General features: G+C 38.7%; 1 long non-coding RNA gene across 8 annotated transcripts in view; it reads right to left on the bottom strand.

The window, feature by feature from the left end:
* Positions 1-24,823, bottom strand: part of LOC106509504 (uncharacterized) — a 45,631-nt gene that overhangs the window by 17,883 nt on the left and 2,925 nt on the right. For 2 of the 8 annotated variants that reach the window (XR_014838402.1, XR_014838403.1), the window contains 3 exons: positions 13,492-13,690; positions 2,016-2,150; positions 523-576 (listed from right to left, as the gene is read on the bottom strand). This is a non-coding gene — a long non-coding RNA (uncharacterized LOC106509504). Of the gene's footprint in view, positions 1-522; positions 577-2,015; positions 2,151-3,453; positions 3,678-13,491; positions 13,691-24,028; positions 24,252-24,823 lie in introns of those variants that run through there. The other 6 variants (XR_002341829.2, XR_002341828.2, XR_014838406.1 and 3 more) reach the window with 5 other exon arrangements.

Here is a 24,823-nt window from a genome sequence, read left to right on the forward strand (position 1 = left end):
CTTCCCTAGTAATCAACCTAGTTAATAATCCAATGTTTTATTAGCATCTGTAAGATGTAAGACCCATTGAGAGGAAGCCTAGACCACAAATAAGGCTTTCCAAACTTATTTTTTTTTCTTTTAAACTATGGGAGTTTGTAGGTTAGCCTAGAAATATATGTACGTATGTATATGTCTGTGTATATATATATATGTATATATGTAGACACATACAACCCCACCTGGCACTGCACTATGGGTAGTTATGTGACACATGAAACCAAACACTCCATCTACTTCTACCTGGGCCAAGTTGCCATTCTGTTGAAATCTGTTTAAAAGCTTGGACTACACCAAACACCCAGTGATCCATCCATAAATAAGGACTGCAGCCTAAGTTTCAAATACCAGAAACTGAAATCTTCACCCTTCCCTAAAGGAACACCTTGATCTTTGAACCAATATTGTATCATTTTGTACTAATTTGTCGTGGTCATAAAGCGATTAGTACATTTATATTTATATTTATTTTCTATTCCATACCTCTCTAACCCATGTTTCTCTTCAGAACCCATTCCTTTAAGGAAAAAAATAAATCTGTTGGAGGAAAAAAGAAAAACATACATGTATATTTGTGTGTGCATATAAATAATCTAATTTGGTTTTTTTCAAAAGTACTAATAAAACAGCTGCTTATAATGAGAGCTCTAAATATTTACCAATCTAAAAGTTCTAATTTAAAGGGTCCATCATCTCGCCATTGACAAGTAGTATCTTAATAGCACTTCAAACTAGTAAGAAATGTCCCCACAAATGCATGTAAAGCAGAGTTCCTGTTGTGGCTCAGCGGTAACGTACCCAACAAGTAACTATGAGGATGAGGGTTTGATCCCTGGTCTCGCTCAGTAGGTTAAGGATCCAGCATGAGCTGTGTTGTAAGTCGCAGATGTGGCTTGGATTCCATGTCGGTATGGCTGTGGTATAGGCTGGCAGCTGTAGCTCCAATTAGACCCCTAGCCTGGGAATTTCCATATGCCTTGGGTGTGGCTCTTTAAAAAAAAAAAAAAAAAAAAAAAGACCAAAACAATAAAAGCATGCAAAGCATGTAGCCTTCATGAGGTCTATAAAGTTTACTCCCCCAAATAGTCTAAGAACATACACAGGCAGACACAATGAAGGTTAGGATGACAAAGGTCCCTTAGGCTGGGACCCCTTATGACAGAGACAAATTTACCTGACGGTTGGCACAGCCAGACAAAAAGACCACTTAAAATTCCAATCTAGGGAGTTCCCGTCGTGGCTCAGTGGTTAAGGAATCTTGAGGTTGTGGGTTTGACCCCTGGCCTTGCTCAGAGGGTTAAGGATCTGGCGTTGCCGTGAGCTGTGGTGTAGGTTGCAGACGCAGCTCAGATCCTGCACTGCTGTGGCTCTGGTGTAGGCCAGCGGCTACAGCTCCGATTTGACCCCTAGCCTGGGAACTTTCATATGCCATGGGAGTGGCCCAAGAAATGGCAAAAATACAAAAAAAAAAAAAATCAAATATATTCAATTGGCTGCATCAAATATGTACCACCTTGTGGATGGGGTGGGAGTCAGGGTGGTGGTGAGGGATGGGGGATGCCTAAATTCAGGTAGAATATTTGCATCTCAAAGACACAGACAAATCCAAGTTCCTCCTAGAAATGCTTTTGTACTTTTAAGGTCAATATTCTGAAGAGATGTTTTTATCAAGGCAGTTCTTCTCTAGCTGTGCATGCACACACCCAAACTTAATTTGAGAATGTGAAAAGAACCTCATTTATGGCCATCTTTAGGGTAAGATTTCCTTTAATTCTTGATTTATATTTGAAGTATAAATTCTGCATGTACATAATAAAATCTTCTCAGTACCTTTCAACAGAGCATAACCCAGGTACCTCTTCTTGAAAGTAAGTTTCAAAGAAAACCTACTCCTCCAGAAAGAAGCTTAACACTGCCAAATAAAACTTAGAATCAGCAGCCAATAACCAGTTATCTGAGATCCAGGAGAGACTCACCCAAACTGGACTTTCTCAGGAAGGACTGAAAGGAACAGGGGGCTTCTACTGGTCCCAGAGCTCCAGTCCCTTGTAGAGTTAGGTGAGGGAGAGAAATCTTCTCAGAATCCGTTTGTCAGTTGCCAAAACTGTTGACTGAAAAATATACACATACAAACTAAAATTTAGAACTGTATTTTATTTGAAGACATTACTAAAGACAAGAGCCTGGAAAGGCAGCCTCTCAAGATAAGCTCTGAGGGACTGTTCCAAAGAGGTAAGGGAGGGGCCAGGATATATGAGTTTTTGCTGAAAAAAAAATGTAGTCAAACATCACAAGATTACTGCTAATCACACACACACACAAAATGACATCATAAATTAATGATTTCATTGACTTTCTATTTACAGGAAGATCTAACAGGCTGGGCTCACTGAAATTATTTCTTTGGGAGTTCCTGTTGTGGCTTAGTGGGTTTATGAACCCAAATAGTATCCATGAGGATGCAGATTCAATCCCTGGCCTTGCTCAATGGGTAAAGGATCCTACCTTACCGTGAACTGTGGTGTAGGTCACAAATGCAGCTCAGATATGGTATTGCTGTGGTTGTGGTGTAGGCCAGCAGCTGCAGCTCTGATTCAACCCTTAGCCTGGGAACTTCCATATGCCACAAGGGTGGCCCTAAAAAGAAAGAAAAATTATTTCTTTGATATGCATCTGAACAATCCAGGGTCAATTTCCTATTTTCTCCATTCTGAATTCCCTTCAGGGTATACCATTGGGGCAGCTGCAGTGGCTGATGGCTTGATGGTGGACTTAATTCATTGTTTACTAAAATGTTAGCCAACATTTTTTGGTTCATTTGTTCTATTTTTCAGAATGTTTAGAATTATTGGTAAAAAGTGTTTGATTTGGCATATTTTTGTATGCTTTACTTACTTCTTCAATTCTTAGCACAACCTTCCCCCAGAACACACACAAAAGCATCCAGCATTTACCAAAGCTTGTATGAGAATTCAACATTTGGTATACAGAGATGTCATTACCAGAGAACAAAAACATGCTTTAAATTGTTACAGCCCACCCTCTAGATCCAAGAGTTGGTGATGTGTTTCCAAAGCTTTATATTTATTTTTTATTTTTAATTTTTTCTTCAAGGGTGGACATGAAATCACCTGGCCAAAGTCCAGTTGACACAAATGTCCTTCAAGGACCCCTGTGATTTCTGCTGTAGGCTGAGCCAAATTATAATCAAGACTTTTGCTTACATGTGTAACAACCTTCATGCTTGCCTTTCCACTCATTTTTCTAAGGAAGAACATAACTAGTAACATAATAAAATAATGTAATAGAGTCATCAGAGTTGACGGTGCTGCCAAATTTCAACTGGTGATAAACAGTTAGCACCAGGGGGCAATAGTGTGAAGGGAAGTCAGGAAACATAAAAAGCCACATCACCTTGGGAAAGGCTTCTTGGAGGTGTGTGTTACTTATTCCAGTGCCATTTGTATACAAGCCAAGTAAGGGAAATTGGAAAACTTTTTCTTCAGTGTTTTGATTCTGTTACTCTTCTGTGTGAATGTAGCTGAAGAGATCCTTCAGTGTTTCATGCAAGATTGCACAGTGGCTGGCTTGTGGGTTTAATGGCTGTTTTTTATCTTCACTTTCTTTGTCTCCCTTGCCTTTGAAATTTTTAATTTGAACAAAATTATTGGAATATTATGATTATCACATGATAACAAAAGGTAAAGATTTCTAGAAATTTAAAAGTAGGTGAAAGGCTATGTAGCATAGACTGGCATCAATCAGGACTAGAAATGATTTCTGGTTCAATCATTCCCACTTGTTATTTAACTCTTATTAGCCTCCATTTTCCCCTTGAATAAAATAGGAATACTATCTACTCATCAGGCTTGTTAGCATAAAATACGACAGCTATCAAATACTAGCACAGTGCCTGTAAATACCACAATGACATAGTATATATCATAATAAATATCGATTGCTATTGTTAAAACTTCTAACTCATTTCTTAGATGGATGTTAAAGCCTCAGTTACAAATGGAAATTAGGGAGTTTTTTAGTTGAATAAGGCTATTTAACTTGCCAGTTAGGGATTGGGAACAAGATGGTGGAGTAAAAGAAACTTGAGGTCACTTCCTCTCACAAGAACACCAAAATCACAACTAACTGCTGAAAAATCAATGGTTAAAAGCAAACAAACATTGGAATACCACCAAAGTGGGGGAAACCCACACACCAGAGAATAATTATATCACAGAAGTTCTCCAACAAGAGTGAGAGCTATGAGCCCCACCCCTGGCTCCCCAGCCTGGGGTCCTAGCATTGAGAGGAGGAACGCTCCCCTCCCCCACAAACATTTGGCTATAAAGGCTAGCAGGGCTTGACTGCAGTAACTCCACAGTACTGGAGGAAACAAAGACTCTACTCTTGGAGGGTGAACACAAGGTCTCTCATGCACTGGCATCCAGAGCAAAAGAGTAACTCCATAAGAACCTGGGCCAGACCTACCTGTTGCTCTTGGAGAGTCTCCTGGGGAGGAAGGGGGTAGCTGTGGCTCTCTCTGAGGTCATAAATGCTAGTGCTGGACATAGCAGGGACCTACATGAACTCTGGCTGGATGCAGACATTTTGGGTCCTTGGCACCAAGACCTGTCCCCACCCAACAGCCAGTCAGTTCAGGTACTGGGGTGTCTCAGCCCAAACAATCAACAGGTCAGGAACACAGCCCCACACATCAGCAGACAGGCTTCCCAAATACTTCCTACCCCCCCCCATAGACATTTCTAGACATGTTCTTTGATATGGCCTTGCCCACCACAGGCCAAGACTCAACACTATCCACCAGTGGGCAGGCACTGGCCTGTCCCAACAGGAAGCCTGCACAAGCCTCTAAACCAGTGTCCCCCACCATGGGGTAGACACCAGAAGCATGAAAATATAATCCTGCAGCCTGCAGAACTGACTTCACAAATACCTATCAGAACCTACACTGGGACCAGCTATTCCCTGGCCTTTGGGTGATGAGAGGGGAGTGTACTGCTGGGACACATAGGACATCCTCTACAGAGGGCCATTTCTCCAAGGTCAAGAAATGTAACTAAGGTCAATAAGTATAACTGTATTTTACAAACATAAAAATACAAATAGAAAATTAAGCAAAATGAGATGGCAAAGGTATATGTTCCAAATTAAGGAATAAGATAAAACTTCAGAAGAACAACTAAGTGAAGTGGAGATGGGAACTCTACTTGAGAATGAACTCCAAGTAATGATTATAAAGATCATCTAAGAACTCAGTAAAAGAATGGATCCACAGAGTGAAAAGTTATGAGAAATTTTTAGCGAGAATTAGAAAATACAAAAGAACCAGAGTTGAAGATTATAGTAACTGAAATTTAACAATTGAAAAATAAAAAAATCACTAGAAGGAATCAATAGCAGGATAAATGGAGAATAAATCAATGAGCTCTAAGACTGGGTGGAGGAAATCATTGCTATGGAACAGAAGAAAAAAGAATGAGACAAAATGAGGATAGTCTAAGAAACCTCTGGGACAAGGTCAGTCACACCAGCATTTACTTTAAAGGGGTCCCAGAAGGAGAAGAGAGAGAGAAAGGGCCTGAGAAAAATATCTGAAGAAATAATAGTTGAAAACTTTCTTAACATGGGGAAGGAAACAGTTACCCAAGTTCAAGAAGCACAGTCTCATATAGCAAAAGGAGGAACACATCAAGGCACATGGTAATCCAAATCACAATAATTAAAGACAGAGAAACTACTAAAAGCAACAAGGGAAAAGGAACAAATAACATACAAGGGAATACCCAATGAGGTTATCAGCTGATTTTTCTCAGCAACTCATCAGGCCAGAAGGGATTGGCACCATATATTTAAAGTAATGAAAGGGAAAAAATCTACAATCAGGAATACTCAGGAAGGCTCTTATTCAGATTTGACAGAGAAATCAAAACCTTTACAGACAAGCAAAATTTAAAATAATTCAACACTACCAAACAAGCTTTATAATAAATGCTAAAGCAACTTCTCTAAGTTGATAAAAGAGGGTCACGACTGGTAACAATAAGGTCACAAAATTGGAAAGTTCACCAGTAAAGGCAAATATACAGTAAAGACAGGAAATCATCCACACAAAAAAATGTAATATCAAAACCACTAATCATGACAGCAGGAGAGTAAAAATGCAGGCTATTTGAAATTCACTTGAAATAAAGAGATCAGTGACTTAAAACAATCACGTATATACAGAGACTATGATATCAAAACTTCATGGTAACTGTAAACACAAATTTTGTAAATACACATACAAAAGAAAAAGGAATCTAAACATAACACTGAAGATACCCACCAAATGAAAAGAAAACAAAAGAAGGGGAGGAAAAAAAGACATACTAAAACAAATCCAAAACAATTAATCAAATGGCAATAATAACATACATATCCATAATTACCTTAAATATAAATTGATTTAATGCTCCAACCAAAAAACAAGGACTAGCTGAATGGATACAAAAACAAAACCCATAGTTTATATGAAACCCACTTCAGATCTAGAAACACATACAGACTGAAATTGAGGGGATGGAAAAAAAATATTCTATCCAAATGGAAAAAGAAAACTGGAGTACCAAGACTCATATCACACAAAATAGATTTTAAAATAAAAACTGGTAAAATAGACACAGCAGGACACTACATAATGATCAAAAGATCAATCCAAGAAGATATAACTATTAATATATATGCACCCAACACAGGAGCACCTCAATATATAAGGCAAATGTAAACAAACATAAAAGGAGAAATTGACATAATACAGTAATAGTAGAGGACTTTAACATACCACCTACATTAATGGACAGATTATCTAAAGAGAAAATCAATAAGGAAATACAGACCTTGAATGACACATTAAACCAATGGACTTAAATGATATTGATAGGACATTCCATCTGAAAGCAGCAGAATACATATTCTTCTCAAGTGTACTTGGAACATTCCCCAGGATAGATCACATGCTGGGCCACAAAGACTAGATAAAGTTAAGAAAACTGAAATCACAGAGTTCCCATTGTGGCTTAGCAGGTTAAGAACCCAACTAGTATCCACGAGGATAGGGGTTCTATCCCTGGCCTTGCTCAGTGCGTTAAGGACCTGGTATTGCCACAATCTGTGATACAGGCTGAAGCTTGAATCTGGCATTGCCATGGCTGTGGCATAGGCTGATGGCTACAGCTCTGATTTGCCCCCTAGCCTGGGAACTTCCACATGCTATTGGTGCCCTAAAAAGCAAACAAACAAACAAACATAAGAAGGAAAGGAAGAAAGAAAATAGGAAGGAAGGGGAGAAGGGAAGGGAAGGAAGAAAACTGAAAGCATATCAAACCACAACACTATGAGATTCGAAATCAACTACATGAAAAAAAAAATGGCAAAGCATACAAGTTCATGGAGACAAAACAATATGCTACTAAACAACCAGTGGATGGCTGAGGAAATCAAACAATATCTAGAGACAAATGAAAGTGAAAACATGATAATCCAAAGTCTTTGGGAAACAGCAAAAGAAGTTCTAAGAGGAAAGCTTACAGAGATACAAGTTTACCTCAAGAAAAAACAAAAATCTCAAATAAATTACCTAATCTTACACCTATAGAAATGCAAGAAAGAAGAATAAACCCCAAAGTTACTAGAAAGAAAGAAATCATAAAGAAAAAAGAAATAAGAATAAATCAGAGCAGAAGTTCCCATTGTGGCTTAGTGGAAAAAAAATCTGACTAGTATCCATGAGGACGCAGGTTCAATCCTTGGCCTCGCTCAGTGGGTTAAGGATCCAGCATTGCCATGAGCTGTGGTATAGGTCACAGGCACAGCTGGGATCTGGCATTGCTGTGGCTGTAGTGTAGGCCAGCAGCTACAGCTCCTATTGGACCCCTAGCCTGGGAACCTCCACATGCCACAGGTGCAGCCCTAAAAAGGGCGAAAGAAAAAGAAAGAAAAAAGAAAGAAAGAATGAATCAGAGCAGAAATAAATGAAATAGGAGATTAAAACAATATAAAAGATAAAAAAAACCAAAATCTGGTTCTTGAATGGATAAATAAAATTGATAAACATTTAGCCACATTTGCCAAAAGAGGGAGGATTCAAATCAATAAAATCAGAAATGAAGAAGTCACAACAAACACCACAGAAATAGAAAGGACCATAAGACATTATTATGAGAAACTAAATGCCTCTAAAATGGATAACCAGAAGAAATGGACAAATTAATAGAAAAGTACAATTTCATAAAACTGAACCAGGAAGAAATAGAAAATATGAACAGAACAATGACATGTACTGAAATTGAATTTTTGATTAAAAAACTCCCAACAGGGGAGTTCCTGTTGTTGCTTATCAGGTTAAGAACCCAACTAGTATCCATGAGGATGCGGGTTCAATCCCTGGCCTTCTCAGTGGGTTAAAGGATCCAGCATTGCTGCAAGCTGTGGGGTGGATCACAGCTGTGGCTCAGATCTGGCATTGCTGTGGCTGTGACTCTGATTTGACCCCTAGCCCAGTAACTTCTGTATGCTGTGGTGCAGCAGTAAAAATACAAAAACAAAACTAAACAACAACAACAAAATCTCCCAGTGGAAGTTCTTGTTATAGAGCAGTGAGTTACAAATCAGAATGCAGTGATTCAGGTCATTGTGGAGGCATGGGTTCAATCCCTGGCCTGGCACAGTAGGTTAGAGGATCCAGCAGGCATAGGCTGGATTCAATCCCTGGCCCAGCAACTTCCATATACCACAGATGAGGCCATAAAACAAACAAAAAAACTCCCAACAAACAGAAGTCAAGCACCAGATGGTTCACTGGCAAATTCTATCAAACATTTAGAGAAGTGTTAACATCTACCCTTCCTAAACTATTTCAAAAATTTGCAGAAGGAACATTTCCAAACTAACTCTGAGAAAGCACCCTTACCCTGATACACAAACCAGTCATAAATACGATAAAAAAGAAAATTATAGGCCGATATCAATGATGAACATAGAAGCAAAAATCCTCAATAAAATACTAGCAAACAGAATCCAGCAATAATTAAAAGGACCATACACCATGATCAAGTGGGATTTATCCCTGTGACACAAGGATTTTCAATAGCCACAAATCAATCAGTGTGATACACCACATTAACAAACTGAAGAATAAAAAAATACATGATTATCTCAATAGATGTAGAAAAAGATTCTGATAAAATTGAACATCCATTTAAGATTTTTAAAAAAAATCTCCAGATTGTAAGCTTGGAGAGAACATACCTCAGCTTAATAAAGGCCATCTATGACAAACCCACAGCTAAAATGATATTCAATTGTAAAAAACTGAAGGCATTTCCTAGATGAGAAACAAGACAAGGGATGCCCATTCTCGCCACTTTTACTCAACATAGTATTGGAAATCCTAGCCAGGATAATCAGGAAAGAAAAAGAAATAAAAGAAACCCAAACTAGAAAAAAAGTAGTAAAGATGTCACCATCTGCAGCTGACATGATACTATGCAAAGAATCCCAAGATGCTATCAGAAAACCATTAGACTTCATCAATTAATTTGGTAAAGTTGGAGGATACAAAATTAACACACAGAAATCTGGTGCATTTCTATATACCAAAAACAAAAATCAGAAAGCAAATTTAAGGAAACAATCCCATTTACCATCACAATGAAAAGAACAAAATACCTAGGAATAAACCTATCTAAGGAGGCAAAAACCTGTACTCTAAAAACTGTATTTTGTATAGAAACACAAAGATCCCAAATTAGACAAAACTATCCTAAGAAAGAAAAATGGACCTGGAAGAATCAGGCTCCCTGACTTCAGACTATACTACAAAGCTTCAGTCATCAGAACAGTATGGCAGTGGAAAAAAAAAAAACAGAAATATAGGTCCATGGAACAAGATAGAAAGCCCAAAAATAAACCCACACACCTATGATCAATTAATCTACAACAAAGGAAGCAAGAATATACAATGGAGAAAAGACAATCTCTTAAAAAGTTGTTCTGGGAAAACTGGACAGCTACATGTAAAAGAAGGAAATTAGAACACTGTAACACCATACACAAAAATAAAATCAAAATGAATTAATGTCTGAAATATAAGACCAGAAACTATAAAACTCTTAGAGAAAAACACAGGCGAAACTCTCTTTGACATAGACCACAGCAGTATCTTCTCAGATTCACCTCACAGATTAATGAAAATAAAAGCAAAAAATAAACATATGAGAACTAATTAAACTTAAAAGGTTTTACACAACAAAGGAAACAATTAACAAATTTAAAATACAACGTGCAGAACTGGAGAAAATATTCACAAATGAAGTCACCAACAAGGGATTAATTTCCAAAACATACAAACAACTCATACTGTTCAATATCAAAAAAAAAACCAAGCCAATCAAAAAATAGTTAGAAGATCTCAATAGACATCTCTCAAAGAAGACATATAGATGACCAAAGGCAAATGAAAAGATGCTCAAAATAGCTAATTATTAGAGAAAGGCAAATCAAAACTATAATGAGTTATCACCTTACACCAGTCAGAATGGCCATCATCAAAAAAATCTATAAAAGAGAAATGCTGGAGAGAGTGTGGAGAAAAAGGAACCCTCCTACACTGTTGGTGAGAATGCAAATTGGTGCAGCGACCATGGAGAACTATGTGAAAGTTCCTTAAAAAAACTAAAAGGACACAGGTTCAATCCCTGGCCTCGCTCAGTGGGTTAAGGATTTGGTGTTGCTCTAAGCTGTGGTGTACGTCACAGACATGGCTTGAATCCCAAGTTGCTGTGGCTGTGGTGTAGGCTGGAAGCTGTAGTGCTGATTTGACCCTGAGCCTGGCAACCTCCATATGTTGTGGGTATGGCCCTAAATAGACAGAAAAAAAAAAAAAAACCCTAAAAATAAAACTACGAGAAGTTCCCATTGTGGCTCAGCAGTTAGCGAACCTGACTAGCATCCCTGAGGATTTGGTTCAATCCCTGGCATCCCTCAGTGGGTTAAGGATCCGGCATTGCTGTTAGCTGTGGTGTAGGTTGCAGATACAGCTCATATCTGGCATTGCTATGGCTCTGGTGTAAGCTGGTGGCTACCATTCGAATTGGACCCCTAGCTCGGGAACCACCTATGTATGCCATGGGTGCAGTCCTAAAAAACAAACAAACAAAAAAGACCAAAAAAAAAAAAAATAGAACTACCATATGATCCAGAAATCCTAATCTTGGCCATACATCCAAGGAAAAACATAATTCAAAAAGATACATGCATCACAATGTTCATTGTAGCACTATTTACAATAGTCCAAAACATGAAAGCAACCTAAATGTCTATCGATAGATGAATGGATAAAAAGGAGGCGGAATATATAATGGAATATTACTCAGAAATAAAAAAAAAACAATGAAGTAATGCCATTTGCAGCAATATAGGTGGGCCTAGAGATTATCATACTAAGTGATATAAGCCAAAGATAAATACCCTGATGTCACATGTGAAATCTTAAAAAATATATTTGTATATATACAAATTAACTTATTTCCAAAACAAAAAGAGACTCACAGACATAGAAAACAAATTTATGATTGCCAAAGGGAAAAGAGGGATGGGGAGGGATAAATTAGGAAGTTGTGATTAACATATACACACTACTCTACATACAATACATAACCAACAAAGATGGACTATATAGTACAGGGAACGCTACTCAGTATTTTGTAATAACCTATGAGGGAAATGATTCTGAAAAAGAATAAATGCATTTATATGTATAACTGAATTGCTGTGTATGCCTGAAAATAACACAATATTGTAAATCAACTATACTTCAACTTTTAAAAGGTGACCCTAAGAAGAAAAAAAAAAAAAAAAACCTTGCAAGTGAGGAAGTTGGTCTAATCCTCTTTTTTATAAATGTAAGCCTTAAATATGCAAATCTATTTTTGTTTGAGAGGTACTGTACATTAGAATAGGCATGCTGGTATGAAAGCAGAAATCATTTATAGAAATAAAAATGGGAAAACATCCTACCTAAAGATAGCAACAACAACAATAAAAAATGGGTCATGAAGAAATCAAAGAGGAAATCAGAAAATACCTCTAGACAAACAAAAATGGAAACACAACTTTCCAAAACTCTTTGGGAGGCATCAAACGTAGCCTTTTTGTTGTTTGTTTGTTCACTTTTTAGGGCTGTACCTGTGGCATATGGAAGTTCCCAGGCCAGGCTAGGGGTGGTATCAGAGCTGCAGCTGCGAGCCTTTGCCACAGCCACAGCAAAAGAGGATCCGAGCCACATCTGCAACCTACACTACAGCTTATAGCAGTGGCGAATCCTTAATCCACTGGGTGAGGCCAGAGATTGAACTGCATCCTCATGGATACTAGTTGGGTAGGTTCATTACTGCTGAGCCACAATAGGAACTTCAAAAACAGTTTTAAAGAAAGAAGTTTATAGCAATACAGGCGACCTCAAGAAAACAAGAAACATTTCAATCAAACCTTCCATCTAAAAGAATTAGAAAAAGAAACAAGCCCAAAGTCAGCAGAAGGAAGGAAATAAAGATCAGAGAAGAAATAAAACAGAGACCAAAAAAGGTAGAAAAGATCAATGACACCAAGAGATCAAGAGCTGGTTCTTTGAAAAGATAAAATGGATAAATAAACATTTAGCCAGGCTCATCAACAAATGAGAAAACCCAAATAAAATAAGAAATAAATGAGAAATAACTGACACCACAAATAAAAGAGAAATAACTGATACCATAGAAAAATAAATGATACCCATTGTGGCTTAATGGAAACAAACCTGCCTAGTATTAGTTATATGCCAACAAATTGAGAACATAGAAGAAATGCACAAATTTCTAGAGACATACAACCTGTCAAGATCCAGTCAACCTTTCAAGATTCTTTCATCAGGAAGAAATAGACCATCTGAACAGATGGATCCCTAGTGAAATTGAATTTTTATTAAAAAAAAAAGAAAGAAAGAAAAACTTCAAGCAAGCAAACAAAAGGCTTCACAGGGGAAGACTACCAAACATATAAAAGTTAATACCCACTATTTGCAAACTATTTCAAAAAATTGTAAATGATACAACATTCCCAAATTCAATTCACAAGACTACTATTTTCCTGATACCCAAACCAAAGATACTATAGGAAAAAAAGAAAATGACAAGCCACTATCTGTAATGAAGACAGATGCAAAAGTCCTTAACAAATTAGCAAACTGAATCCAATAAATAAAAAGAATCATACATCATGATCAAGCGCAATTTACCCCAGGGATGCGGGAAAAGTTCAGTATTTGCAAATCAGTATTATAGACCACATTGACAAAAGGATATAAGTCACATGATCTTCTCAACAGACACACAAAAAAAGCATTTGGGGAGGAGTTACCATTGCGGCTAAGTGCAAAGAAACCTGGCTAGTATCCATGAGGATTTGGGTTCAATCCCTGGCCTTGCTCCGTGGGTGAAGGATCTGGCATTGCCATGAGCTATGGTGTAGGTCACAGACCCAGTTCAGATCTGGTGGTGCTACAGCTGTGGTGTGGGCTGGCAGCTCTAGCTCCAATTCATACGCTGCACCTTTGGCCCTAAAAAGACAAAAAAAAGAAAAAAAAAAAAAGCATTTGGCAAAATTCAACATCCTGTCAAGATAAAAATTCAAAATGGGTATAGAGGGAATATCTCTTAACATAACAAAGGCCATTTATGACAAGTCTACAACTATCATGCTCCATAGTGAAGAGCTTAAAGTTTTTTCTCTAAAATCATCAACAAGACAAGGATGCCCACTCTTACCACTTCTATTTAACATAGTATTGGAAGTTCTAGCCTCAACATCAGGTGAGAAATAAAAAGCAGCCAGAATTGAGAAGGAAGAAGTCAAACTGTCACTATTTATAGATGACATGATACTATATACAGAAAACTCTAAAGTCTCCACCAAAAAAACTATTAGAATAAATCCATTTAGCAAAATTTCAGGGTAAAAGTAATCTACAGACATCTGTCACTTTTCTATATACTAATAATGAACTATCAGTGAGAAATTTTGGACACAATCCCATTACAAAGAATGAAATACCTAAGAATAAGCTTAACCAAGGAAGTAAAAAACCTATACACTGAACACTGTAAAACACTGATGAAGAAAGAAATGGAAAGATATCCCAAGTTCTTGGATTGGAAGATTATTATTAAAATGTACATATTACCCAAAGCAATCTAAAATTGAATGCAATCCTTATCAAAATACTCATGAAATTTTCCACAGAAGAAAAATAAATAATTCTAAAATTTATGTGTAATCACAAAATACCAGAACTACCAAAGAATTCTTGAAGGAAGAAGAACAAAGATGGAGGCATCATACTCCCTAACTTCCCATTATACTACAAAGCTACGGTCATCAAAAAAGACAGACATATAAATAAATGGGACAGAACAGAGGGCCCAGAAATAAATCCACACACTTACGTTCAATTAATCTAGGAAAAAGGAGGCAAAAATATACAATGGAGAAAAGACAGTCTCCTCAATCAGTGCTGCTAGGAAAATTGAAGAGCTACATGCTGATGAAATTAGAACATTTCCTCATACCATATACAAAAATAAACTCAAACTGAAACCATAAAACTCCTTGAAGAGTGCAGAGGCAGAACACTCTGTGACGTAAATTATAGTTATATTTTTGTATCTGTCTGCTAAAACTAAAGAAATAAAAGCAAAAACAAACATATAAGACCTAATTAAACTTAAAAGCTTTTGTACATCAAAGGAAACAATCCACAAAATTAAGACATTTTACTGGAGATTCCACTGTGGTGCAACAGGATCGGTGGTATCTTGAGTGCTGGGACACAGCGTCCATCCTCAGCCCAGCACAGTGGGTTATGGATCTGATGTTGCCATAGCTGCAGCATATAGGAATATGGTCCCTGGCCCAGGAACTCCATACACTATGGAGTAGCCAAAAAAGAAAAAAAAAAAAATCAACCTACTGAATGGGATAAAATAACAGACAAGTGATTAATATCCAAAATTTATGAATAACTCATATAACTCAGTATCAAAAAAGTCTGATTAAAAATGGATAGAAGGGAACAGACCAATTACTAAAAATGAAATTGAATATGTAATAAAAATACTCCCTACAAATAAAAGTCCAGAACTAGATGGCTTTACAGGCAAATTCTACCAAACATACAAAGAGGAACTTATACCCACCCTACTTAAACTTTTCCAAAAGGTTGAAGAAGAAGAACACTCCCGAAGACATTCTGTGATGCCAACATTACCCTAATACCAAAACCAGACAAAGATACCACAAAAAAAGAAAACTATAGGCCAATATCTCTGATGAATATAGATGCAAAAATTCTCAACAAAATTTTAGCTAACTGAATTCAACAACATATAAAAAAGATCATACATCATGACCAGGTGGGATTCATCCCAGGTTCACAAGGATGGTTCAACACATGCAAATCAATCAACGCCATACACCACATTAACAAAAGAAAAGTCAAAAACCACATGATCATCTCAATAGATGCAGAAAAAGCATCTGATAAAGTCCAACATCCATTCAGCATAAAAGCTCTTACCAAAGAGAGTATAGAGGGAACATACCTTAACATAATTAATGCCATTTACAACAAACCCACAGAAAATATAATACTCAATGGACAAAAGCTGAAAGCCTTCCCACCTAGAACAAGGATGCCCAATCTCACCACTGTTATTCAACATAGTACTAGAAGTCCTAGCCACAGCAATTGGACAAATAAAAGAAATAGAAGGTATCCAAACTGGAAAAGAAGAGGTAAAATTGTCACTCTATGTAGATGACATGATATTATATATAGAAAACCCTAAGAACTCAACCCAAAAACTACATGAACTGATCAACAAATTCAGCAAAGTAGCAGGATATGAGATTAACATTTAAAAATCAGTCACATTTCTGGAGTTCCCATTGTGGCACAGTGGTTAACAAATCTGACTAGGAACTATGAGGTTGTGGGTTCGATCCCTGGCCTCGCTCAGTGGGTTGAGGATCCGGCGTTGCCATGAGCTGTGGTGTAGGTTGCAGATGCGGCTCAGATCCCACGTTGCTGTGGCTCTGGTGTAGGCCAGCGGCTACAACTCTGATTAGACCCCTAGTCTGGGAATCTCCAATGCAATCCCTATCAAATTACCCATGACATTTTTCACAGAAGTCGAACAAACAATCCAAAAATGTACATGGACCCACAAAAGACCCAGAATTAACAAAGCAATCCTAAGGAACAAAAACCAAGCAGGAGGCATAACTCTCCCAGACTTTCAGGCAATATTACAAAGCCACAGTCATTAAGACAGTATGGTACTGGTACCAAAACAAACATACGGACAAACAGAACAGGATAGAGAACCCAGAAATAAACCCATACACCTACGGTCAATTAATCTTCGACAGAGAAGGAAGACTATCAAATGGGAAAAAGACAGTCTTTTCAGCAAGAATTGCTGGGAAACCTGGACAGCTGCATGCAAATCAATGAAACTAGAACACACCCTCACACCATGCGTGAAAATAAACTCAAAATGGCTTAAAGACTTAAATATAAAACAAGACACCATCAAACTCCTGGAAGAGAACATAGGCAAAACATTCTCTGACAGCAACCTTATGAATATTTTCTCAGGTCAGTCTCCCAAAACAACAGAAATAAAAGCAAAAATAAATCAATGGGAACTAATCAAATTGACAAGCTTTTGCACGGCAAAGGAAACCAAAATGAAAACAAAAAGACAACTTACAGAATGGGAGAAAGTAGTTTCAAATGATGCAACTGACAAGGGCCTAATCTCTAAAATATACAAGCAACTTATACAACTCAACAACAAAAAAGCCAACAACCCAATTGAAAAATGGGCAAAGAAAGGATCTTAACAGACATTTCTCCAAAGAAGATATACAGATAGCCAATAAGCACATGAAAAAATGCTCAACATCAATGATTATTAGAGAAATACAAATAGAAACTACTATGAGGTACCATCTCACACCAGTCAGAATGGCCATCATTAATATTAGTCCACAAATAACAAGTGCTGGAGGGGGTGTGGAGAAAAGGGAACCCTCCTGCACTGTTGGTGGAAATGTAAATTGGTACAACCACTATAGAAAACAGTATGGAGATACCTTAGACATCTATACATAGAACTACCACATGACCCAGTAATCCCACTCTTGGGCATATATCTGGACAGAACTTTTCTTGAAAAAGACACATGCACCTGCATGTTCACTGCAGCACTATTCACAATAGCAAAGACATGAAAACAACCTAAATGTCCACTGACAGATGATTGGATTAAGAAGATATGGTGTGGATGTATATATACAATGGAATACACTACTCAGCCAAAATAGTGCCATTTGCAGCAACATGGATGGAACTAGAGACTCTTATACTGAGTGAAGTGAGTCAGAAAGAGAAAGACAAATACCATATGATATCACTTATTTCTGGAATCTAATATATGGCACAAATGAACCTTTCCACAGAAAAGAAAATCATGGACTTGGAGAACAGACTCGTGGTCGCCAGGGAGAGGGAGCAGCGCGATGGACTGGCAATTAGGGGTTAATAGATACAAACTAATGCCTTTGGAATGGATAAGCAATGAGATCCTGCTGTATAGCACTGGGAACTATATCTAGTCACTTACGATGGAGCATGATAATGTGAGGAAAAGGAATGCAAATGTGTATGTGTGACTGGGTCACCTTGCCATTCAGTAGAAAATTGACAGAATACTGTAAACCAGGTATAATGGAAAAAAATAAAAATTATAAAAATTTTTTTAAAAAGGACAGAAGGCCCAAATGGACATTTTTCCAAAGAAGATGTATAGGTGGGTGTTAGGCACAGGAAAAGATGCTCAACATCACTATTAAGAGAAATGCAAAAGAAATGCAAATCAAAATGACAATATAACTTCATACCTGCCAGAATGGCTAATATCAGTCTACTAGCAATGAATGTTGCAGAGCATGTGAAGAAAAAAGAACCCTCCTACATGGTTGGTGGAAATATAAATTGGTGCAGCCATTATGAGAAACAGAATAGAGGTTCCTCAAAGGGTTAAAAATAGAACTACCATATATTTCTACTCTGAAGTAATTATCTGAAGAAAATAAAAACACATTAATTTGAAATGATACATACACTGCAATGTTCATAGAAGCATTATTTATAAATACCTAAGATATAGAAGCAACCTAAGTGTCCATCAATATATAAAAGCTGTGCTGTATATATACAACGGAATATTACTCAACCATAGAAAATAATGAAGTTCTGCCATTTGCAACAACACAGGTGGACTTAGAGAGTATTGCACTTAGTGAAATAACAGAGAAAGACAAATATGTAATCACAGTATGTGGAATCTGAAAAATAAAACAAAGTAATATTGTAAACCAACTATACTTAATAAACCAAAAGCATGAAGATTATTGAGGTTTCACAACTGAAATAACATCAAGATTGTCACTGAACTTGGTAATTATAAGTAAATATGCAAGAAAATCCTGACAGTTGACTAATCTTCAATGAGGGTAACAATATTTACTTTGCAGTAAGAACATGAGGCAAAGGAAAATGGGCAAATAGACTTGGTGCTCCATAGGAACTCAATTAATATTCCTTTCTGTTTTTTCTCTCAATTTATTGGCCTTAAATATGCAAAGGAATCAAGCATGCCCAAGTCTCAATTTTAACTAGATAACATTATATACAACTATAGCATGAGAGAGAAATTCAGCTGAATCTTTTAGGATCTGTTTTCCCATGACCTAGACTAACTTCTTTTAACATATAAATTAATGGCACCAGAGGTTGCCTTAGCTAAGACCACCATAATGTACCATTACATAAGTTTGTATTTAAGGAGGCTTTTCATTATTTTAATGTGAAGTTAAATTAAGCTGAGTTTTTTATCTTTTAAACATGAAAATGTCAACACTATTGTGAGCTCAAGGAAATAGCCCTTTTTCTTATGTTTAAATGAAGTGGTTGCGTGGAAGTAATCTTTCTCAGGGGTAATGATACTTACATCGGGGGGGGGGGGATCCAGACAAACTTCTCTCACTCTCAAAGGAGATATCAAGGAGAAGTTGGGGTGGGGGGTGTCCGTCAACCACAGTGAGGTGCCAAACGCCCTGAAGGTTGATGAACTGAATGGTGGGAACATCAGAGTACTCACTTTGCCAACTAATGTAGAAAATGAAGATGAACTATTTTCCTGAGTAGTTTGGAGTCAGCCTGAGGTGGGCCTTCTGTCTTGGGTGGGTTAGAGGATCCCTGACTGTCGGTACAGACTGCTGTCCTTTCCTCCACTTCAACAGACATCCTCAGGTTGCCAGAAGGACAGGATCTCCAAAAAGTTTATAGTTATGGAAAACAAGATGATATACAGATGGCCAACAAGCACATGAAAAAATGCTCAACATCACTGATTATTAGAGAAATGCAAATCAAAACTACCATGAGATATCACCTCACACCAGTCAGAATGGCCATCATTAATATTAGTCCACAAATAAATAATGCTGGAGAGGGTGTGGAGAAAAGGGAACCCTCCCTGCACTGTTGGTGGGTGTGTAAGTTGGTACAACCACTATGGAGAACAATTTGGAGGTACCTTAGAAAACTATATGTAGAACTACCATATGACCCAGCAATCCCACTCTTGGACATATATCTGGACAAAACGTTCCTTAAAAAAGACACATGTACCCAACATGTTCATTGCAGCACTATTCACAATAGCAAAGACATGGAAGAAACCCAATGTCCATCGACAGATGGTTGGATTAGGAAGATGTGGTATATATACACAATGGAAAATACTACTCAGCCACAAAAAGAACAAAATAATGCCATTTGCAGCAACATGGATGGAACTAGAGACTCTCATACTGACTGAAGTGAGTCAGAAAGAGAAAGACAAATACCCTATGCTATCACTTATTTCTGGAATCTAATACACAGCACAAATGAACCTTTCCACAGAAAAGAAAATCATGGACTTGGAGAATAGACTTGTGGTTGCCAAGGGGGCGGGGGAGGAGGAGGGAGTGGGGTGGATGGGGAGTTTAGGATTAATACATATAAACTATTGCCTTTGGAATGGATTAGCTATGAGATCCTGCTGTGTAGCACTGGGAACTATGTCTAGTCACTTATGATGGAGCATGATAATGTGAGAAAAAAGAATGTATACATGATGTGTAACTGGGTCACCATGCTGTACAGTAGAAAATTGACATAACACTGTAAACCAGCTATAATGGAAAAAATAAAAATCATTCTATAAAAATTTTTTCTAAAAACTGTTTTTTTGTTTGTTTTTTAGGGCCACACCTGTGGCATATGGAGGTTCCCAGCCTAGAGGTCGACTCAGAGCCAGAGCAACTCATGATCCAAGCCACGTCTGCTATCTACACCACAGCTCACAGCAACGCCAGATCTTTAACCCACTAAGTAAGGCCAGAGATCGAACCCACAACATCATGGTTCCTAGTCAGATTCATTTCTGCTGCATCACGACAGGAACTCCAAAACAAAGTTTTATCACTTGGCATTTTTGTTTGTTTGTTTGTTTGTTTTTGTTGTTGTTGTTGCTATTTCTTGGGCCGCACCCACGGCATATGGAGGTTCCCAGGCCAGGGGTCGAATCGGAGCTGTAGCCACCAGCCTACGCCAGAGCCACAGCAACGCGGGATCCGAGCCGCGTCTGCAACCTACACCACAGCTCACGGCAACGCCGGATCGTTAACCCACTGAGCAAGGGCAGGGATCGAACCTGCAACCTCATGGTTCCTAGTCGGATTCGTTAACCACTGCGCCACGACGGGAACTCCCCCAAAACAAAGTTTTAATTGCTTGTTTCACAGTTCAGTCTTTGTGGAGAGGCATGACCTAGATAGCAGTTGCCCCACTTCTTCCCTGCATCCAGGCCTTAAGTCTTTTTTCTGCCTTGAGCAAACCTGGACTCAGAAGCCAGCACCTCTTCAGGATGCCTTCCCACAAAACTCACTACAGCCAAAGCACGCCTGAGCAATGCAGCTTTCCCCCAAGGTTACATCAGGGAGATTCTGAAAGGGCTGTTACTCTCACATGCCACAACAGACAGTTTCACCCATGTTTGCTCTCTCTTCAGAGCCTCTCCCTTACCTTGTATTTCCGGGGGAATCTTTTCACTCACTCCAGCACCTAGGCACACACTGGCCTTGCTTATTGCTCATCCTTGCTCCTCCACATCCCTCTGAACTTGAAATGTCTCTTTCCTTATGGCTTTGTGCCTCAGCATCTACACCCAGTTGCAGAGGTCAAGTGTATCAGGAGCTCAGGGAAGCTAATGCCCTGTTGGTAGCAGCTGGGACCAGCACTTTGAGAGCCGGGCTATGGCCTTTTGCTATCTGGACACACTCCTTGGAGTTTCACCCATTCCTCCCAGCAGCTGATGGACTATTTAAAACAGACATGTTGTTCTCATAAAAGGAAACTTCAGCTACCTCTTTCAATGGGCAAGGGTTTCTTTGTAGGTTTTTCTAGGCTAATATGAAAATTAACTTATCCTATCTGAGCATATCCTGACTTTGTACGAGAGAAAACAGACAGAAATTGCACCAGTAGGAGGAAGAAGCTAGCGAGGGGGAGGGATAAATTGGGAGTTTGGGATTAATATATTCACACTACCATACATAAAATAGATCATTAGCAAGGACCTACTGTATAGCACAGGGAACTGTACTCAATATTCTGTAATAATCTACATAAGAATCTGAAAAAAGAATGGATGTATGTATAACTAAGTCACTTTGCTGGACACCTGAAATTAACACATTGTGAATCAACTATATTTCGATAAAAAATAAAAATTGTTTTATAAAGGAAGAAGCCAGGCCATACTTATAAAATGTCTGTCGCGGAGTATTTCAATAAATATTTGTAATCATTTGCTCTGCACCAGGCCCTGTGTTAGGTGGGTACAAGAGGCCTGACTATATAATGTGAGCAGCTGGCTGCAGCTGGGAGGATGCCACCTGGGTCTTATAAACACTGCCTGCGTGGTGGGTGGTAAATAGTGGAGGGAATTTGGGTTCACAAGGAACAGAAGTGAAGGGTGTCTCAGTGGGAGGTTTTAAGCTATAAGGCTGGAAGTGGCTGCAGCCTAGAGTAAAAGTGACCATGCTGAGTGGGGTGGGGCTTTGCGGGGGCCGGGGGCGGGGGAGGCATTCATTCCTCAGCCAGAATTCTTCCCCTGCTCACTTGGGTGTGCAGAGCAATGTGAGAAGTAGAGGCCTCTCATTAAATGGAGGCCTGCTTAAGTGCCCACATATAATGCTTTGTGTCACTTGATGGGAACCAAAGACTCTTTTGATCTGCTGAGCAACCACACAGGTATTCATGCCTAGAGTTGTTCCAAATGAAGGACAAGAGGCACGCAGTTAATTGCCTGTTGCAGTTTCATGTCAGGTTTTCCCTAACTTCTAACTAGCAATAAATGAGCTTGGTTCACCTTGACCGAAGTAGTTGTAAAGGTGCTTTCTTGTTGAAGTTTCTCAGTGCAGCTGAGTGAGAATAAGGACAGTGTTTCAAGATTGGTGTAGGTCTACACTCCTTAACTAAGTTCAGTAAAACAGAGAGGGTCTGTAGTTGCCTATAATTGAGAAGCCATAGATGAAGTCCCACAGCATGATTAATTAAATGTGCTACACCGGAAAGCTGTCTGCTTGGCTTCCAGATGACAGGCATTCACCTCAGTTATTGTAATTACTACCCTCTAACCTCAATAATTCACAGCAGGAATTCTGATCTTTGACCTCTCCAAGGTCTTCATCTTAAAGTAAGAGCAGTCTGCAGAAATCTTTGAGAATGTGCTTGGGATGCAGTTTCAGCTGCGGCTTCTGTCCTCTCCAGGAGTGACTAGCAACTGGGGGGGGGGGGGGGCTTTGATCTGTCTGTCGCAAGATGGCTTAGTGTCCACACAGCTTTCATGGAAGGAACTCCTGATTCACAGAGACAAAGGGAAATTTGGATGAAATTGAAGGAATCCTAGGAAGTGTGCTGCTTCGAAGAGGACACTAAAAAGAAAACTAGTTTCAGAGTAGAGTGGCCAAAAATGGAAGTATTTATCTCTGTGTTTTGAAATGAACGCTTAGCCAGCTCAAAAGGCTGATATCATCTTCTTAAGTGGCCAGGCAGAACTGTGGTCCAATTTAGGGAACTCAGAAATCTGAGACCAAGGAAGAGGGTGAGCTGTCCTGAGCAGGACTTGCTTCAGCAGGAGTGCTGAAAAGTAGTGCTTTCCCAGGGCAGCCAGAGCTCCAGAGGAAGACGTAGGGCATGGGCTTGGAGGCCACCTTATCCAGACATGGAAAAGTGATGTCAGCCAAGGAATCTTCCCTAAGATCTGTGAGATGAGGACCCTCATAGAGGAGGCAAGAAGAGTGCTAGTCCTTAATAGTGTTCCTTTGCTTCACTGACTGGGTTGCAGATGGTTGCCCCAAGTGAGCCAATGAGCCTATAGTACTGACAGTTGGTTTGCCATGAAATGTGGTGCCTAGTGACATCTGAGTGTTCAGAAGAGCACTGCCTCTCAGCCTCCTCAGCCTATAGCAACTGCATGAAAAGTGTCCTTTCACTCCTTAACAGATCAGTTCTGTAATCAGGCAGAAGGATGTAGGAGGTGCATTCAGACCCAACTAGTAAGAGATGGGATTTTGGGGGTACTGGGCACTAGACTTCTGTGCGAACAAAGTCTGACAAATATTCCCTGGATGACTTCTGCAACATACGTCTCTAGAGGTGTTTGTCCAAGGTGCTTCATAATTTAGAATACCGAGCTCATTGATGCTCCGTACATACCAGTGGTCCACTTGTGAAGACCCTCTTCGGAGAGGAATAAGTACCCCTGCGGGCAGTGGAGCCTCTCCTTTGCTTCATGCAGGTGAGCCAGTGACTGATAACCAGGTGGAGAGAAGCAGGTGGATCAAGGCTTCTAACATCAAGTGTATGGAGCTGCTTAGTCCCTCAAATCCTTGAGGGTCACTCTTATAACTCTTACCTACTATTGATATAATTTCTGGCCCTATCAAAATAGTAAAGGCAGGCGATATCACAAGAAAATCAAACTACAATGCAACATTCTCTATAAATATAGGTACAAAAATTATCAACCCAATATTAGCAAACTGAATTCAACAAAATACATGAAGGATCATACATCATGACCATGTGGGCTTTATCCCAAGATTGCAGGGTTGGTGTAATAGCCAGAAATTAATTTAATGCCTATCAATAACACACTTTAGAAAAAACATGATCATTTCATCAGATGCAGAAAAAAAAACAAAACTTGACAAAAACCAACACACTTTCATGATTAAACAGAGAACAAACTAAGAGAACTTCCACAACTGGGGAAAGTGTTTCATAGAAACTGATAAATATCACACTTAAAACATTGACAGATTTTTCTCCTAAGATCTGGAAAGAGACAAAGGTGCCTGCTCTCACTATTTCTATGTAATGTTGTACTTGGAGGTCTACTCAGAGCAATTGGACAAGATTAAACGAGTCACTGAATGATTAAAAAAAAATTGTAAAAGCATCCATATTAGAAAATAAGTATAACAATCTCTATTTGCCAATGATATGCTC

This window comes from Sus scrofa, chromosome 2 (assembly GCF_054392235.1).
Source record: "Sus scrofa isolate SSC_HxYL_T2T_F1_AM1 chromosome 2, Sscrofa_HxYL_maternal_Yorkshire_Landrace_v2.0, whole genome shotgun sequence".
In the NCBI taxonomy this organism is placed as follows: domain Eukaryota; kingdom Metazoa; phylum Chordata; class Mammalia; order Artiodactyla; family Suidae; genus Sus; species Sus scrofa.